We start from the raw sequence: 20557 nt of genomic DNA on the forward strand, positions 1-20557 counted from the left end.
TCTTTATTGAAAAACTCTAATGTACAACGAACGAAGATAGAACAGAATGGAAGTAGGACTGAACTGTACAATGTATTTAAGTCGAACGCGCGAACCTCACAGTGACTACCAAGCCGTCTGACCGCCTGGGCATCGCTGGGACAATAATATGTGCTAGTTACAACACAAGTAATTGCAAGTTTCTCGAAAAATTCTTAAACAATCACAAATATATTATATTCCTGTTAAAGCTCATCAAAAGGCAAAGATGTTGTGATATAATGTCTATAAGCACGTCTATTAAATAAAAACACCTAAACAAAAACTAGCAATAGAATTCGAGTGGAGACTTCAAGCCGTTGAAATCGCTCCTTTTGTGTTCTAATTATACAAGAAAATACAATATTTTTACTATTTATGGTAAGAAAATATATCGTTCTTTTACCATAAAGCACCAGCACTTTATTAGATGGCGGTGATAATATGAAATTTCGTGGATTAATGAGGGCTACAAACACAGGTCTGATGATCCTTGTTGTAAAATCGAGGCTCAGACTAAAGGGAGCGAAGGAGGGTGATGTAGGGCGCATCTGGATCCGAGCGGCCTGAACCTGTCGTTAACTGTACACTAAACGTACACAATGGTCAGTGACTTCGGCAGCTAAGGAGAGTAAAGCGTTTGACAATAAAACCGGCTAGAACAATGCATAAGAACAAATGGCGTAGGAAAACCGCACTATATCCACATAAGGTTGATGCAGCTACAAGCTACAAATGGCCTGCCAGGTCTAGATCATAGGAGTTTACGCTTGGGAGTAATATTTTCGAATTTCATGTTCTGTTCAATCTGTTGTGATGAAAATTTTACTTAATCTTACACTACGTAGAAGACGTAGGTAGAGTGTGTTTGTGTGTGTCTTATAGCAAAGCCACAAATGGCTATCTGCTCAGCCTACCGAGGGAAATCAAACCCCTGATTTTAGCGTTGTGAATCCGGAGACATACCGCTGTACTAGATGGGGGCGACGTAGGTAGATTCTGTGATAGTGCTTGCAAGCCTTGCATGTATACTTAGGCCTACTGACTGATACTTACGAACTATCGCTTAGATCGAAAAGCGTAGAAGCACGCCTGTATTAAAGATGTACATATCGGCTACTAAAAAACCTACATCTCGGCCTAATTATGTAATTTGATTGGTCAGAACACGAGAATCACAATAACAAACACACAATTTGTAGTCCTGTGATGCAATAAAACAATTCAACAGACAAAACTGTAGGGGGGATGACTGTATGCACCATACCCTCACCTAAAATGAAGAGAGGATGTATCCCACCCATCCACCTCAGTATCTACGCCCCTGTTTTGCACACGTTTACGTGAAGAACGTGCAACCTGCGTAGTGAAAGCGATGGAGAAACAAGCAAGCAAAGAGAGAAATTGTCTTCTATACATATCGATAACAAAATATTGTAATCTAGATAATAGGTAACATTTTACATATTACTTTACTAACTTCTCAAAAATCAACCTGTCTTCCGAGAGTTGTCTAGCTTTCTATATTATGAAACTTATCAATAAATGAGTAAAAGCATACGAACTCTATTTATATGCCTATAGATACAACGAACACGTGTTTGTTTGTTATTGAATTTCGCGCAAAGCTACACGAGGTCGATCTGCGTTACGAACACATGAAAGAACGACTTAAGTTTTAATCTTTGTATATACATAAGTGAAATATGAGTGAAAATGTGATTGTTAATATATGTAATTGCAAACAATAGACTAATTACTTCTTTTAAACGTATATTTTAATGTTTATGTAGATCCAATTTACACTTTATACATATGGGAATTTGAACACTTTATAAGTAAATTATAGGAATTTATATATGTGTGAAAGTAAATTCAGTACTAACGGCGGCTTTTCTCCAATATCAGGGTCCATTAAGCCGTTTGGAAAACGAGAGACGAAGTAGCAGTGTGGGTGTTTATATATGTAATCAATTTTGATGAACATCGAATGACATGGTGTGAACCACATGAAGTAAGTAAAGAGTATATTTTCTCATTTTATTAAAGCAATTTATAAAAAGTGATTTTTTACTATATGAATTAATAAAATAATATTATTATTTTTTGTTTTAAGGCTAATTATTTTTTATCATTATTGTTATTTTAAATGAATTACTTTTGCATCATGCAGAAAACATGAAAGCCAACAAGCTACCTTTCTTATTTACAACTGAGATAACTGTAATGAAGCTTGTTTGTTTTTATTCGGCAATAATGTATTAACTTGTTCTTAATAGAATCTTGCTGTGATATTTTTTCCGATATCTTACGTCTTCACAAAATAACCATTTCAATGTTTTCACCTCTCTCCTCTGGTGCAGCTTTCCATAAACTTGCTAGTATCTTTGAAAAAATGAGTCAGCCTAAAAATTATATATTTATGACGTTGTTTATGGTATAAGAAAATATAACCAGTTTTATTGATGTGTCTATCATGTTTCACTGATATTGCTTGTCTTGATTGGTTTATCGTGTGGTTTTGAGACCTATTCTTAACTTAAATACTCTGGTGTTCGATTTTTTTTTTACTTTCGTGAACTACGTTAATACTCTTTTTCTCTTCTACAAAAATGTGTTTTATTGCCTTTCGCCATTTAACAATTTCACTCTACAAATTTTTTTTCGAAGAAGCTGATACATCCTCCTAAACCCTATCCTTTGCTATCGTGGTATTGGTGTAGGTTAATTAATAAAACCAAGATGTTCAAAGATCGACCGATTTCTCATCGTCCCGCTCGCGGTAAATAGATGCGAGAAAACACAATGTCAAAATAAAAAGCAACAAAAAACTGGAAACTTGTTTTGTTATTTTGGTAGTTTTTATGTTGGCTTGGAAGTTTTATTTTATGTTGTGTATTTCATCTCAAGTTCAGAAATGTTGTGGATGTGACAGAACGTGAAGTATTTTCTAACATGTTTAGTATTTTTATACTTGAGTGTTCTCTTCTTTTTTAGTGTTTTCTTCATTCTATCTCAACCTGTAACGTATTTACTATTATAAATTTATTTTAATATCGTCGTTTGTTTAGTTAAAAATACATTTATAAATTCACGTAACTTACACTGTTAAATGTGTACTGCGAAATAACCGCATATTCATTACAATTACAGAAATTTCTAGAATGAGAGTCAACAATATGTATTATACGAAAGAACAAGTATTTTGCCAGTAATGTTGTGCAATTTCAAATACCTAGAAATTTACTTTAAGCTTATAAAAGGTAACCAACGCAACGCGCCGAGAGACGGAATATGTATTATTGGTTTGCTGCGGTTGATGAACTATAAACCTGAGAAGGTGTAATTGTGACGAACGCTTACTAGTAGAGAAATTCAGATATTTTATAGATTTCGAACATTATAAACTGTTTAACATCGGACGTTACGACTTTCACGGAAACATTATATAACTTAAACTGTGAAAAAACTCGTGTGTAATCAGCGAAAACCCATCTAGCTCCTTGTTACTTGAATTGTACCTATGCCAATTCGAAACTAGTTCACTCATCGTGAACCCTCAACAAGATATCATGAAAGTTCAGGTCGAATAAAAGACTCAATATTGTTTCTAAAACTTTTTGTACATAAATCGATATTTGTAATAACCATTATTATAAACTGTATTATTGTTTGCATATTAAAATATATTTGTATTTGTATAAAACATTTTGTGTGTCAGTCTTGTTGGCAAATATAAATTTGATACATATCGACGTTTAATTAATTTATAAATGTAAGTTTCAAATTAACTCAGTTTTAGGCTATTTCAAATTGTAATACGTAACAAACCCAAACGGCTCATATAGGACTCATGGTAGATATAGATCTATGGTAAATGTATAAATTCTACGCTAAGATTTGGGTCACTTAATGAAGTCCCAAAAAGCTAGATGTGAGCTTGGAGAAAAGGGACAAAAGAACCGCAAGAAAACCCACTTTTAGGCTTAAAAGTTTCATAAGTTTAATTAGCCGACCAGAGTGGTTTTTGTATATATGGGAAAACAGGTGCCTGTTTATGTCGTGAAGTTTGTGAGAAAACAATAGTTAATTTAATTGCGTTTCCATACTGTGTAAATAACCCTCTTTAGTATATGAATTACTTCTGGAATCAGGTTCTAGAAAAACTAAGTGCCAAATTTGTGAATAGCTTTTGCGATGGTAATCAGTAATCACAAAGTTAAGAAAAAAGAACTGTTACAATCAATTATAAACGTACCCTGATGGGAAAGCGATAAGTTTTCGGATTTACAAAGCTAAAATTAGTGGTTTGATTCTCATCGGTAAATACAATAGAGAGTTGATGTGGCTTTGCCATAAGAAAATTGGCATATTATTAAAAGTACACTTCATTCACAAAGAAACAAAATTAAGATTTTGTTTCACTCAATACTTTAACAAACCATATCATGTGTTGTGGTGTTAAAGTTTCAACATTAAAATCTACGTGTGAAATATAACAGTTTTGGATCGTTCACTACATTATAAAGATTGTCGTAAGGGTGATTTTTTCTTACATAGACAGATGTTAATACACCTTCTATGAATAAAGTACGTATGACATATTCACAACCGGATTGTACAAAGACAGATCAGGTTCTCTTATCAGCTTCTGATTATAAATATACTATAATACAGCTCCCAGAACAAACCTTACTTACATGAATAAAAAAACGATAGTTTGAACAAAAACCTCAGAAAACAGTAGCTCAAGAGTTCTGTTTCCACAAACATATGTATCTTAGATTGGTATAAATTGAAATATTATTGATTTGCAAATAATTTATTGTGAAAAACGAATTATTTTCCTCATATGTTATTACGGATTAAGGACAATTAATAGTTCAAAGTGTGAAATGGTAATGCAGATATGTTTTATTCTAGCTTTAATAAAACATTTATACAGATAATAAGTTCCATCAGAAATTTTTTTCTGATTTATGTATACGAAGTTTCAGAAGACAAACAAAAACAAATTTATGTTATAGTTAGTTTGCTAAGCGTACTTTTTATTCATTAGATATGAATCGTGTAGCTCAGTTAAACAGTATTTTAATAAATTTCTTTCTTTACAAAGGAAAAAATAAGAAATTCAGTCTAAGAAAATGAAAACAACGTTTAAATTGATGAGCTAGTCGTTTAGGAAACAAATGAAGTTTTCGTGAAACTCGGGTGAGGAAACTTAACACTTTCTATATTTTGTCAGAAGATAAAATGTGAAATTTAAAAATAAATACTTCACTATACTGAGAGCGACTATAACGTTTAGCTTTACAGTACTGCACAAACCTGTCAGGACGAAGTAAAAAAATTAGATTTCAGACTACTTTCAAAGAACATTGGAAGGTAAATCACAGGTTGGGTGCCATGTAAAACGTGCTTGAGTTCAGCAAAAAAATTAATGTTTTGTGTTTATGTGTGCCTCTTTTAATTTAATAGCTGCAAAGTGTCTTTCAGGCATTGCTGTAACATATTTAATCAAAGTGCCTTTTGCAAATTTACTCAGAATGTCTCTAATACACTCACATAAAGTTTGTCAGAAGTAATGTTTGATGCGTCAAGTTTTTGATCTATTAAATCCCAGATCAACTCAATTGGGTTGAGATCAGAGCTCTTTAGGGAGCATTGCATCATTTAAATGACTCCAACAGTTTTATTATTAGCTAAGTAATTTCTGCACAGGTTAGTTGAGTGTTTGGAATCATTATTATCTTGGCAATAAAATCAGTTATCAATAATACACAATATAAGTATACCATATTGGTGATATCAGTACAGTGTGTTACTGTTTATATTTATTCGTGGCGTGCTATTAAACTGATTTCTTTTAGCATATACAAGTACCATATGTTAGCTCCTTGCTAGTTTCTTTCTATATAGCTAAAATACTTCATGGAGTACCACCATAGTTCTTTCAGACTTTAATTTGATTAGTATGTTCATTCAAGCAGAACCCTTATGGCATACTCTTGGTACACATATATGGTAATTCTAAAGAATGATAAGTATTCTCACCCTGGCTCATTCAGTTGTCAACAGGGATCAGTGAAGCATTATCATAGTGTTGAAATTTACATTCTGTAATAGCATGGAAGAATTAGCCCCAAGAAATCGAAAGGGTGACAAAATATTCTATTGTTTTGACACTTTTGCACATTACTGTAATGTGTATGTTACACACGTTTTCTTTTATATGGTATTTGAAACATACAAGATGTTTCTATATCAAAAAATTAACAAATTTCTAAATCTGTGAAATACGTTTTTAGACATTTCTTTTAAATTTGCAACGAGTCTAATGTATTTAAACTCTGCGAAAAGAGAAAATTGCAAGTAAAGTGTCTGATTATGATCTTACGCATAAACATACCAAAATACAATATATCGATAGTATGTCATTTCCTTTGCTAAGCAAGAAGAATCTAATTCTTCAAAATACAAAAGTTAAAGCATCCATTTTAGAGAGACAAAAAGTGTAAATGGACAGAACATTGTCTACTATTATGATTTGGGTTTGGACTAGTCATTCATATTATAGTAAGTTTGTACATCAAACTCCATGTATTGATAACAGTTATTTTAAAAAATAAAATATATTTACATACAAGTATTTTACTTGGTGAAGTGTAATTTGTCCCGTCATATATAAATTAATACTAGCAATAGCTGTAAAGTGAACAGCAGATCTTTCAGTGTTGTTAAATGTAGCGTGTATTCCCTCGTACTAAACCATAAATGAAATATCTTTTAAAGTTGTAACTAAAATTTATGAACTATTATAAATAGAAAGAATGATCTATTTACCAGATCTACAGAGTCTATAGATTCATCATAGATTTGTGATCAAATCATCTTTTCACAATGATGTTCTACGTTTTCGAATACTTGGAGCTAAATAGAAAGTATTATATTTTTATTGGGATGTTCATAATATGCATAAATATTCTATAAGTTGACCAAACTTAAAATACACTTAAAACATTTTAAATGAAAATAGCATAAAACAGGTTTAAAAAACACAAACGTTTAACGAAATAATAACCTTCACACCAAACTGTAAAACTTATAAAATGGTAAGGGATCTTTTTTGTACATATTATCATTTCGGGTGTTAAACATGCATTATTTCTTTGAAATTATCTGTATAATGAGTTGTTGTTTTTGTATGTATACATACGAAAACAATTTTCCCATTGATTTTCTTATAAGTCGCTTCAGATGACAAAAGCAGCAGTAAACAGTGCTGGATATTGTCATTAATGTAATTCCAAAATCAGTAGATACTTTGTTTTCTTAAAATAACGTCTAGTACTCACCGTGTACTAACCTGAAGTTGCATGCAGGACGTATTTGTACTTTGCACTGCTTACTAGAAGTTTAAGTACACCAGTAAGATAAGGCAAAATGGACAGCAGAAGTGGCAGGTAATTTTCGAACATTAAGATTTTTTTGTTTAGCACTATTAGTATAATTTTTCTCCCTTTGAGAGGCTTTTTGTAAAGCTTTCGCTGTTCTCATACAAATGTATATTTTTACATGTTGTGTAAGCTTACTTTTAACAATTCTTCCTGTTCCGTATCACACCTGTTTTGTTATGTATTTTTACTCTGAACGTTGACAGCATGTTTAAACAATATAATCTATAGAAACTTTCGCTATGAATCCATAATTATAAGATGTCGTCTTTATAAATTAATACGTAGTTGGTAGCGTGTAAGATACAGATGTATCTTTCAACTATAGAATATTTTTAAAATATTGATTTTCATTCCTTGTACGCTATAAACTAAAAAATCTAAGTGTATGTATACGCATGAAATTACATCACTCTAACGTAAAGATATATTTCCATAGATAGATTAAAACTAAAAAAAACTAAAAACATCTATTCGTTGTATTTTATAAAACTGAAATGGCTACGGCTTAGTCTTAGATTGTTGGTTATTTCTGTGTTATTTATATTAAAACAGAAACGTGCCTTTCATTTTTGTGTTTTAATTTCTACACGTCGCTGCAACCAAAGATACACAAGTAACTAAAACAGAGGCATTTAAACTGATGTTTGATAATATCTTGCGTACGTTCTTCATACGTATGCTCAGAGAAGAAACATTCCATCCTCAGAAACTTTAATAGCATCGCCCTTACTCTGAATATCTGTTACTATGTTGCGAGACTTGCTCTCAAGGAGTTCCAGATATGTTGCGCAGTTTTTTTCCATCATTAAAAGTTCATTCACTCATCAGGAGGTTCCAAAGACAATCCGTAGAGTCAAGATATCAAATGTAGATGGTCACTGTATTAAAACTGAATGAAGTAACTATCGTCACAAAAAAAACCAAAACATTATTTAATTGCTAATAGGTCTAAACCAACCCAAACAGTGCCAGAAGTTCTTGGAAGTGATAGGCAGCACGTTACACAAATTTCATAGATATAGTTTGCCCAATTGGGATATTACAAGCACGCACTGAATCCATTGTGACTTTAATGAAATTATTGTTACTAGTGTTACGTGTTACGATTTATCACAGACGAGTCCCAGTTTATTATGTTACGTACTACAATTCGAAATAGCCTGAAACTCAGTTAAACAAAAATTTAAACTTAGAAGTTAATTATGTGTCAAATTTATATTAGCCAACAAGATTGATACTCATGGTTTTCTTTCTTTTTTAATACAAATATATTTTAATATACAAACAATAATACCATAATTTATAATAAGGGCTATTAAAAAGATTGATTTATATATAAACGTTTTACAAAATTAGAAACAATATTAATTTCTCTATCAGATCCTAAATGTCCTTGATATTTTGTTGATTTCTGAATTGTCATAGGTGCAATTCACTTGATGAGGAGTTAGCTAGCTCTTCGCTCGTTACACGCGAGCGGTTTTCAAGTTACATAATGTCTTCGTAAAAATACTAATGTCTGATGCTAACCCGCTGAAGTTAAATGATTTCTGATGTTTGAAATCGATAAACCTTCCCAGTCAATATATGAATTTCCCAATTAATAAGCGTTAGTCACAGTTATAGCTTTCAAGGTTTATAGTTTACCAATTGCAGCTAACCAATAATATATACAGTCTCTCAACGCGTTGCGTTGGTTACGTTTTATACGTGTGAGGAGAGTTTCTAGAAATGTCACCCTGTGCACCAATACTAACTACACACTTGTGCATTCGATCACATATATATTATTGATTCTTACACTTGAGAATATTCTACAATTTTAGTAAACAGACGGGAATTTCAAAACAAATTTTAACAGTATAAGTTACATACATCCAACACTAGATATGACGACGTACGACAAACTACAAATAACAACAGAAAACAAGTGAACAACAAAAATAAACAAGGATAATAAATAACACAACACAAGAACAATATAAAAACACGCATACAACTGAAACACAAGTAAATAATAACAGCACAACAGAAGTAAATACAAATTAAAAGACACAGATGAGTGCAGAGATAATTAAAATAATTATCACAGATTTAATTCCAGAATATACAAAACCGATACAAACAACAAATTACATCGAACTCTTAATAAATATAGCAAAAAAACATATAACACCATACACTCCACAACTAATACCAACAATCAGGGAATACCTCTTATCATCTTAAATTCACCGTTATACATATCAATATTCAAGGTGCAATTGCTTCCAAGAAACACGAGATCAAATGCATGATTAGACAAACTAACCCTAAAATAGTTACAATAAGTGAAACACTATTATCTAAAAAACAATAGATTTAGAAAATATAACTACTCATCTATCAGAAAAGATGGAATTAATAACCTGGATACAAACAGGGGAATTGTCCTGTTACACAAATCAAATTTATCAGTAACATAAATTCAAATGAGTAGTAATAATGAATACATAATGTCCGATGTTCTCCTAAATAATCAATCAAATGTTACCATAGCTGGAGTATATTGTTCACCAACTAAACCAATAGACTTAAATGTACTCAACAACGTCTTTTCCCACAATCAAAATGCCATTTCAATAGGAGATTTAACTATGAGCATACAAATTTTGGATGAAAGTCTACAAATGCTAACGGAGGAAAGCTAATACAATTAAGAGATAAAAACAACAGTGCCTTGTTAAACGAATAATCAGCAATAGACTCTCCACATTTCTGAAGATAACATCAAAATTACCTGAAGTACAAAATGGATTCAGAAAATTCAGACAAACAACAGACCACTTAGTCACACTAACTGAATCAATAGTCGCATGAACTGTCGCATGCTTTCTTGATACTAAGAAAGCTTTCGACATTGAATGGCACAATTCTTTCCAGTTTCTCATGTCATAAATGTGACTACCGCGTGGAATAATTCGCTGGGTCTCTAACTTTTTGGAAAACAGTAAATGTAAAATAAATGTTCTGGGAATCCTCTCAGAGTTATTTACTCCGGAGACAAGCGTTCCTCAGGGAGGGGTAGTTAGCTCTATCGTCTTTATCGTGTATTTTAACGATAAGTCTCTGAATGATCCAAATAGTGGATACTCGTCACAGTTCGCTGATGATGCTGCAGTCTGGAAAAGTGTCACCACACCATCAATAGTAGCTACAAGTATACAACCACAGATAAATAGAATAAATGATTACTGCAAAATATATGGAATCAAAATAAACATAAGAAAAAACCAACTGGTAGTTTTCACACAATTAACAAAATACAAAAAATAACAACACATATGGAACACTTCTTCAGACTGATACATCCGCCAATTTTTTAGGATTAACATTTGACTCAAAATTAACATATATAAAACACTTAGATAATATTAAAAGCAAAATATGATGAAGGACAAACAGGAGTCTAACTGGTAAAAACAGTGGAGCAACAGCCGACAACATTAAAAAACTACAAAACATTCATTCGACCTGTAACTGAATACACAGCCTCGGCATGGATAAACATAACAAAACAGATAAAAAACCAAACTGCAAAAAATACAAAATACATTACTCACAACAGCATATAAAGTCCCTAGAACAGGTTCATCTGATTTTATGCACAAATACTCAAACACAGAAACAGTATCAAATAGACTGCTTCATAGTACACTAAATTATTTCCACGACAATTGGAGAAAAAATGATTTATTATGGTAATGTACTGTACAGCCTGCAGGCTGTTTTTTGGCCGCAAGCCACGCTGCCGTGTGTCTTGATTTCATTATTAATATTTCTAGATTCTCCTGTAAATCTTGTATATCCATTTCGTCTTGCTAATACTTAAGTAGATTCAGCCAAAATGCTGAAGTAAATAAACAGGTTGTTTTATCCTATATGAAGAAGACTGGATAAACATTATTTACATAATCATTTTGTTGGTACATGGGAAAAGCTATAATTATGATATAAGTATTATTATGAATGTATATAAATTTCAAGTGGATATGCCAGATTATTTCCATATATAACTTGGACATTTGTGGTCATACTTTAATTTACAGTTATACTTTAACTTTTGAAGTTGCCTTCGGTATTAAACAGAAGCTTATGTATCTGAATACACGTTACTGTTAGCCCAGTTTCCTAAAGTACTTTTGCATATCACTTTATGACTCATGTAAAAAGTCATAAAAGCTACAGTGTACAGTTATTGTACCATAGCTCGCAATGTGTCATAAATAATAAATTTAAAATATTTTATACCCGTAAGCATAAATAACTTATTAACCGATGTTATCTCTGGGGGTCCTTAACACACCCATCAGCTAAAGCATCGTCGTGTAACTGCCTTTGTTATGTTAAAGATCTCTCTTATCTGCCTTCAGAATTGCAAATTAAGTTTCATCCACCACATAAATCTAATAGCTATTTTTCATTTCTATGACAGTATTTGTTTAAATTTTTCATTTAGTTGTGGGATCGTAATTATGCATCTTTACAAATGTGTACTTAGATTGAATGTGTTATAGTAAAACGATTTTCCAGTCAAATCATGTCGCTTCAATCCAGTTGACACATCCAACATATTCTATTTGATGATTGTGCATCTTCACAATGGCAACGCAATGTAGGACCATAGCAAAAAAGTGAGACTGGAATGTTCAAAATACACCCTTCCTTCATGCCTTTTCCATAATCCATTGGACGGTTTCTCAGGACCGATTTCAACAATTTTATCAAACTTAACCGGTATGTCTTCATACGAAATATCATAAGTAACGATTCTCCAGATACTTGAGGTATGTGATGGTTAAAGTTATGTATCGTGCATTTTTCTTTTTATGTAAAGATGACTTTTGTTGTTTTTCCAGCTGGAGATCCTTCTTGATTTTGTTACGTACCTTTGCCTAGGTGATGTTACTGATGTTTTGCTTCACAGATTTCAGATGTTAAGTCGCCGCATTTTTTTAACATCTTTCTTTTATTTTGGATAATCCTGCTTCCCCGTGTTGATTCACATTCCTTTGATTACAATGTTATTTAGAAGAAGGAATATCCTCGTATTGAAAAATCTAAATTCCCGATCTAAACACGTCTTTACGGTGTGAGTATATGAATATTTCGTATTGAAAAGGACTATTGCATAACATTCTCAAAATCGGTAAACGTTTGATAACATCACTCTACTTACAAAACGGAAAACAAATGTTAAAATGTAGTTTTTATACATTCGTATCTACTGTAACTTTATAAAGACCATTGGTATCACGTAATTTGCTGCTTTGCATAATCAAAGTTATTTCATATAATTTGCACAATACTTTCTACATTATTGAAACATGCGATATTAACAAAGATAATATAGAGTTTAATTTAATAACTAATTAAAATAGGTAACTATAATCAGGTAAGACTTGGCATACCCTGAGGTTGGGTGTTTTGATTCGCTATGTAGGGGTCATAAGTTCGTGTACCCCTTACCGAACATGCTCATTCTATAGAATTGCCAACTGGGCCAATCATCCTCATATAAAGATTCTTTGTTTAAAGAAATTAAAAGATACGGCGAGAGCAGGTGGTTAGAGCGCTCGAATCGTGCTCTGAGAGTTACAGGATCGAATCCCCATCACATCTTTCAGCATTGGGTGTGATACTATGTGACGGTCAACCGCATATGGTGGTAGGTGACAATGTCTAGCTTTCTTCCCTCTTAGCTTACACTGATAAAGTAGGGATGGCAAGTGTAGTTTTTTCGCAAAATTTAAAACAACTAAAATTAAATGCCGATCACAAATTATTTGGGATTAATGGCGTAAACAGTAAAGAAAACAACTATAACAAAATGACACATAACATTGTACTTGATTTAACTCGTATAAAAAGACTGAAGTCCAAATAATATTGATTTTAGTTCGTAATCATTTATTTTCAAATAAAGATTACGATCTGTTTGCCAATTTACAAAATATCATGTTAAATGTTTTAAATTACAAATTCAAAATAATAGTAAACAAATTAATCACATGGAAACACTAAGCAAACACTCATTTGAAAAGCTAAGAAACGCGTCACAATTAAGAGAAACAACTCTGTAATATAATAAGGCTTAGTTGTGGATGCATTGAATCGAATACTAGATTGTAAATGAGCCGAATATATATGTTTGTTAAAGCGTGTCCTATATGATATATGTACGCAATATAGTTTATTGTTTTAAAGCTTATATTGAAACAATGTCAATAGACTACGGTGATTAAAAAATCGTTTTGTTGCAATTCGTAAAAATGTTTTAATTTAGTCAGAAATAATAACATAACTTCTAAGATGAACTGTAATTTAGTCAGAAATAATAACACAATTTGAAGGACGAACTGTAATTTTGCAACGTGATCCTGTAATGACTTTTAAAATATATTTTTGGAGAACGATCGAAAATCATTCTGCAACATAATATTTGAAAGTGCTTTTTTACAAGTGTATTCTTTCTCATGTAGTGAGATTGATTATTTGATATTTATAATGTTTAAGCTTAAAAATCTGAATGGTATGTGATTCTTATTTAGCATCAAACAAAGCAGAATTAAGTATTCACATTTGTTGTTTGTGGTACAATTTCTGAGTTAATATCATAAATAACAAATTGAATAAAATAAAAGAAATATGAACTTTTTTATAGAAAGAAACTTGTAAAAAAAATTGATAATAAGGATCATATCATGCTGAACCTATTGAAGTTCGGAAAATCAGATGAAATTACTTTATTTTCACGACAAGTTATTTACTCGTTGCTAAATTTGTGATAAGAAAGTGTGTGGATATTTTGTTCTTTTTAATGGCGTGTACCTGATATTATTGTCAAAAATGCACCATTTTCAGAGTTTCTTATCATGTCCCAATCTGAGTTGTATTTAATTTTATTTGTATTTTTTATTTTATTCTTGCTTACAAATGAACTTTTAAGCATTTTGGAAATATTCTTCCTCACTGAGAAAAATATTAGTTATATATCAATGCAAAATTGTATTTAGAAAAAAAAACACTTAAAATTCTAAAACATGATGACATTGCTGTAAATATAAAAATAGTAATAAATAATGTTTTCGTAAAATAATTAATTTACATAACGTTATATAAATTTCGTATTTTCATTAAAAACATATTTTTGTCGAAAAAATATTCTTACTGGTTAAGATTTTATAATGAAAATGAAAATATGCTTAAAACGATATTATTCGCTGTGGGCCTTACTTTATAATATTATCGTATTTCTCGTAACGTATATATCATATGTTTTACACATGCTGGGTTAAATATCCTCAAAGTTTCATCAGAAGGAAAACTGTACATTAAACTGTAACAACACCAGTTTGTCACAGGATTAAGAAATGGTAAAAGCGTAACACAACCAAAATTTCTTTGTACAGTGAGTGACTTGTATTTTAATGCAAGTTATTTCTCTTATAGGTTATTCTTGATCCTACATTACTTCCATATTCAATATCTGAAGGGTTTCATGTATAGTTCTGTATTCAATTTAATGTTTATGCTTTTACTTGAATCATCTTTCCAATCTCTTTAATGTATATCCTACTTTAGAAAAAAATATCTTTTGAATATTTGATTTCAAGTTACGCACACATTTGATATTTTTAATATATGTATATAAGGTAGTCTTTACTGCAATCTGACCAAGATTTTATGACTACATATAATTATTTGTTTTGTTCTAACGAAACACCGAAGCATCAGCTACGTGTCCTATGCTTTCTACAAGGATAAAATCGTGAACTATATTATTATACGCTGCCAAACGTATTACTAAGTCTGCACTTAACACTTACTGGTTGGACGTGGTCTAGTGGTTAACATGCATGTATTATGAATCATGGCTCAGGGCTCGTTTTCATAAACATTCACTAAGCGCTTTCTGGCAGTGAGTGCTCTATAAGTCCCACTGTTTGATCACAAAATAGCAACTGAAGAACTTACAGTCATTTATGTTCAGAATAAGGGATGATTTTAATTAATTTGGCGAAAAAATGTTATCAAACAAATAAACTGAACAATTTACCGCGAAATATAAATATGGATGTTTTGACCCTATATTGTAATTTTGAATTATTATATATATATAACATAAGCTATTATACCATTGAACTATTTAGTTTTACTTTTTAATCATGTTAAGCCTGACAATATCGTAAATAGTTGGCTATGACTGTAAAATATACATCTTCATTTCATTTCTCTACATCAGATAGATCATATGTATTCTAAATCTACATTGAGTTACTTGGCTAGTAGCAACGTTATGACCTAAACCGGTCACAGGTTTGCAGATTAAACTAACGAAATTTCTGTTCACCTTTTAGCAAAATTTCTTTTACTTTTTATTGAACAAAAATATAAACTACTATTTTCCGTTGTTTTGCTTCACACTAGCTTTATGTAGGATTTTATTGCTTTCGGAAGTTATTCCTTACGAGTTAAGCTCAGTATGATAATAGTAATATCTGTACCTATTGATAATGGTTGTTGTAATGATCTCAGTTATTCATCGCTTTTACCGTCTTTAATGCTAAAAGACGTGCTTATTGATTTCACATTGATTGAACTATCGTGTTATGGCAAGTTTTAATCTTGTTTTTTTCATTTTTTATTATTTTTATCAGTCTTCTCACACACATACAGATGCCTCAATCCGAACTGATCTTTACGTTTTGTACTGATTTTGTTTCTTACTAAAGCTAAATAACTTCCTGGACAAACATAAATTATTTGATTTCCTTATTCTCTAAATGTTTCGAGGACTTTATTTTTACTTCTTATGTCAGTATATGGTTCTTTCTGCAAACTATAGGTACTGAAATCCGACATTTTATTTGTTAACACCTTTAGGCAAAGGACTTACGCACCTATCTTTCATACTGCCACATTAGAACTGTATAGCAAGATTTCATTGAGTTCCAGGACATTTTACGACCATTAGCAATAGCTCTGTGTGACTGTCTTATCAAAACTCTTAGAGAAATATAATGTATGTACGGTTGTTATCCGTGGTCTTACTGTCCAGAATTTTTGTCAGATTACTTTCTCTTATACGAAAGCCTTCAACGAGCTAGCTTACATTGTTTCAGGATATAACCACATTTAATTCCGTGAAATTTAATAAGTTTAATGTTTACTTTCAGAGATTGGTCTGTGTGTGAACCTTGGGACATTATTTTGTTATTCTATCCTAATGTTATCTTAAAACTTGATGACAAATGTGGGAACTTATAAGTTATTTAAACAATAGTTTTGGGAAGTAATTTACTTTAGGGTTTTTCATGATAGAACTAATAAAATAAAATTATATTTGAATATATGTACCTATATTAAAGGAAATAATCGGTTATAAAATTAACATCTTCAAGAGAAGGTTTACTGGAAAATAAACAAATCTATACTTTTACTTAAGTAAAAAGACAGCTAGGACAGTGAGGAAATATAAGAATAACTTACGATAACATTCTTGTGAAGACCTTTGAACTTTTAAAATAAGATTAGAATGTAAAGTGAAAGAAAAACAACACAATTCAAATTAAAAGTATGAAGAAAAAATGTAATATGCTTGAAAACGACCTGAGTAAGCTGATATTTATGTGTACTTCAATAAAAGTAAAACGGATAAAAAATTATCACCATAATACAAATGGTTTGTTTGTTTTTAAATTTCGCACAAAGCTACTCGAGGGCTATCTGTGCTAGTCGTCTCTAATTTAGCAATTTAAGACTAGAAAGAAGGCAGCTAGTCATCACCACCCACCGCCAACTCTTGGGCTACTCTTTTACCAACGAACAGTGGGATTGACCGTCACATTATAACGGCCCCACGGCTGAAAGGGCGAGCATGTTTGGTGCGACGGGGATGCGAACCCGCGCCCCTCAGATTACGAGTCACATGCCTTAACACAATACAAATGGAGAGTTACATTTCTAAATATTAAAGTGTTAAATTATGTACAGTTATTAAAGACATACGAACATTCTTATAATATTATTACACACAGAACACAGAGATATGCTTGAAGCCTTAGATAACGTTTTAAGTTACACATAACAAAAAAAGATAAAAAGCTGGTTAGTAATATACAGATTTTGGTACCATTGTAATGACTTTAAGTTATCTTGTTGACGGCATGTAACGTTAATTTTCTCGAGTGATTATAATATGTAATATGATGAGGAAATTAAATATTTCAGTGATCAAGTTTGTTTGTTTCCAAAATTGCCTAATTTTCTTTGGGAGAAGATATAATCTAAAAATATCACCGTGTCTGTACAAAACTGTCTTAATTATCTTGTTTGTACCTCTCATGTTTAAACGATTTCTTCACTCAAATAAATTATGAAGGAAGCAATGTTGGAAACTACAATTTCAATCATGTTTCTTTTTCTTTTATCCTCCGGGAAAACAACAGTAAGTTTACAGATTTACAACGATAAGTTATGGGTTTTAATTTCCCGCGGTGAACACAGCAGCTAGCCCAGTGTGTTTTTGTTCTAAAACAAATGTTTTTCATTTTACTTATTTTTTTAGAGTAGACAAGAGATTCACTCAGAAATGAAACTTTATAAATTGCCACATATTTATGTAAAGGTTTTAGCTGAACCGTTTATTTACAACAGTTGAAATGAGAATTTAATCGAAACCTGTTCCACCCAACTCTACGTAGAATTAACCACAACACCCACATAGAACAGCTACAAGAACACTCGCTAATAAAACATTCGAAAGCAGTAACTGTTAGAAAGCAATAAGGGAAAAGTTTAGAGTCCATTTTGGTTTGAATTATATCTTTACGTAAAACACCAATTACTTTATTTGTGATTCATATTATCCGGCCCCCCGGTGGCACAGCGATATGTCTGCAGACTTACAACGCTAGAAACTGGGTTTTGATACCAGTATTAGACAGAGCACAGATAGCTAATTGTGTAACTTTGGGCTTAATTTCAAAGAAACAATTGCATTGCCTGTATGCTAACGTGTAGCCCTCTGGTGGTTCAGCGTCAAACCTGAGGCTAAAAACACTAAACACTGAGAATTGATACCTTGATGTATACAACTAACACAGCTCATAGAGAATAAAATAACTACTATGTAAATAAGGGTGATGTTAATTCGTTTATGATTTAACTTGAAATATTCATAAACCTGTGAGGATTAGATAATGTATTTTTTAATTAATAATTAAACTTCCTCTTAATATCTCGAATGTATACAAATAATCTTAGGCCAAACAATCTAATAAAGTAATAGTTTTGTATTTTTTCAGACATTTATTTAAGAATTCAAGAAAACTTAAACTTTAATGAACTTAAAAACAAGAATAAGAGGAAGTTTTATAGCGTTGTACTTGTCTTCCTTTTTTGAATAAATACATATTACTAAACGCAGTTTGAAACATAAGATAAACAACAAATAGTGTGTTAAAACAGATGCAGAAAAACATGGATACTAACAGTTAAATTTTGATTTCTTTTCAACTTATCCTTCAGTATAGCCTTAAGAAAACTTAAGTGGTACAGCATGCTAAACCTAACAACGAAACATTATTCTTTGTCTAAAAAAAAGGATCATAAAAACGTTTTGAAACCCAAAAATGTAGCTAAACTGTAAGTCTGTCTTTTTTGTACATATACGTTGCGCTAAAGAACTAAAATTTAGCTCTTTCTAAAACTTATATTTTAAAGCCAAGACAGCATGTCCTCAAGCTTACAAATAATCGAAGAAAAAACAGTAATCTGCGATAGAAAGCAATCATAGTACACAAACCACGTTTCCAACTTTGTTGTGTAACGTAGAATGTCAACCAAATCAAAGTCACTATTATCGCATATGAAGTACGTAACTCTTGTTATAAGAAAAAATCAGAGACTATCTATGTTCAAGGTAATGCGATATTTGTACTTTTGCTCCTGAACCAGTAATCTACTTACAAATATTTCGCATAAATCGAACCAGGATATCGTGTATCCATGCTTGAAAGCACTTCAGTGTGTAGTCAATCTTGCCTACACAATGCCCCAAGTCCAAGTGTCGCCGGTTGGTCATTCCTGATAAGATCCCAGACTCAAATAATGAGCAATGACCAACAGCTTATCCAGCAGTGATGAAAGTGGAAAAGTTATAACATCAATATTCAACGTCATTTAGTGGAAGACCTTTTCTAAGAACACTCATGTTAATTTTGACGAAGCAACGTGTATCAGAAGCTAAAGCAAACAATACTGATCATAGTATTACTATTTTGCATTAATATAGTAGTAGTGGTAACACATTAATATGTACAACTCTCTTAACATATAACAATATATATAATTTTTCAACACGTATTGGCTGATTTATTATTTAAAAAGAATCACATTTTAAAGTTTAAAAATACAATAAAATATTAACCCTAACATATAACTGAAGTGTATGTATATTAAGGCAAAATAATAAATATGATAATTATTGTTTTATACTTGATGAAATAACCATATTTCATCCATAAGTAAAACTGAAATAATTACTTATAACACTGTTAATAGTTTACTTGTTCACTTTAAGAACAATTAGTATGATGAAACGATGGTCACTTTACTAAGCTTTTTCACCAAAATGCCCACCAGTGGCTCAGCGGTATGTCTGCGAACTAACAATGCTACAAACCGGGTTTCGATACCCGTGGTGGGCAGAGCACAGATAGCCCATTTTGAAGCTTTGTGCTTAATTTATAAACAACAAAAACTTCAATAAAACAATTTTTAATTTCAAGAAATTATTTCAGTTATGTGCCATAAAAATCAAAAGTATATTTTTATTACTTAACTTTTCTTTTCTCGAGTTACAGCCACTTTACCGGAAAATATACAATAAAAATTACAATTCGATTGTTTTAAAGGAAGAATACTACAAAGTAGCAAAAAAATAGCGGAATAAGTCAGGAAAATAACATTATAATAGTTTGGTAAGACTGATCTAATTTTAATTGCTTCTATTTTGTTATTCTTGTTTGTTTATGAGT

General features: G+C 31.4%; 1 protein-coding gene across 5 annotated transcripts in view; it reads left to right on the forward strand.

Moving 5' to 3' along the window:
• LOC143253188 (uncharacterized) overlaps positions 1–20557 on the forward strand; it is a 172140-nt gene that overhangs the window by 56078 nt on the left and 95505 nt on the right. For all 5 annotated transcript variants that reach the window (XR_013029437.1, XR_013029436.1, XM_076506612.1 and 2 more), the window contains one exon: positions 1927–2032. The gene's annotated coding sequence lies outside the window, so the exon portion shown is untranslated. The remainder of the gene's footprint in view (positions 1–1926; positions 2033–20557) is intronic.

Source organism: Tachypleus tridentatus, chromosome 6, assembly GCF_004210375.1.
Source record: "Tachypleus tridentatus isolate NWPU-2018 chromosome 6, ASM421037v1, whole genome shotgun sequence".
NCBI lineage: Eukaryota > Metazoa > Arthropoda > Merostomata > Xiphosura > Limulidae > Tachypleus > Tachypleus tridentatus.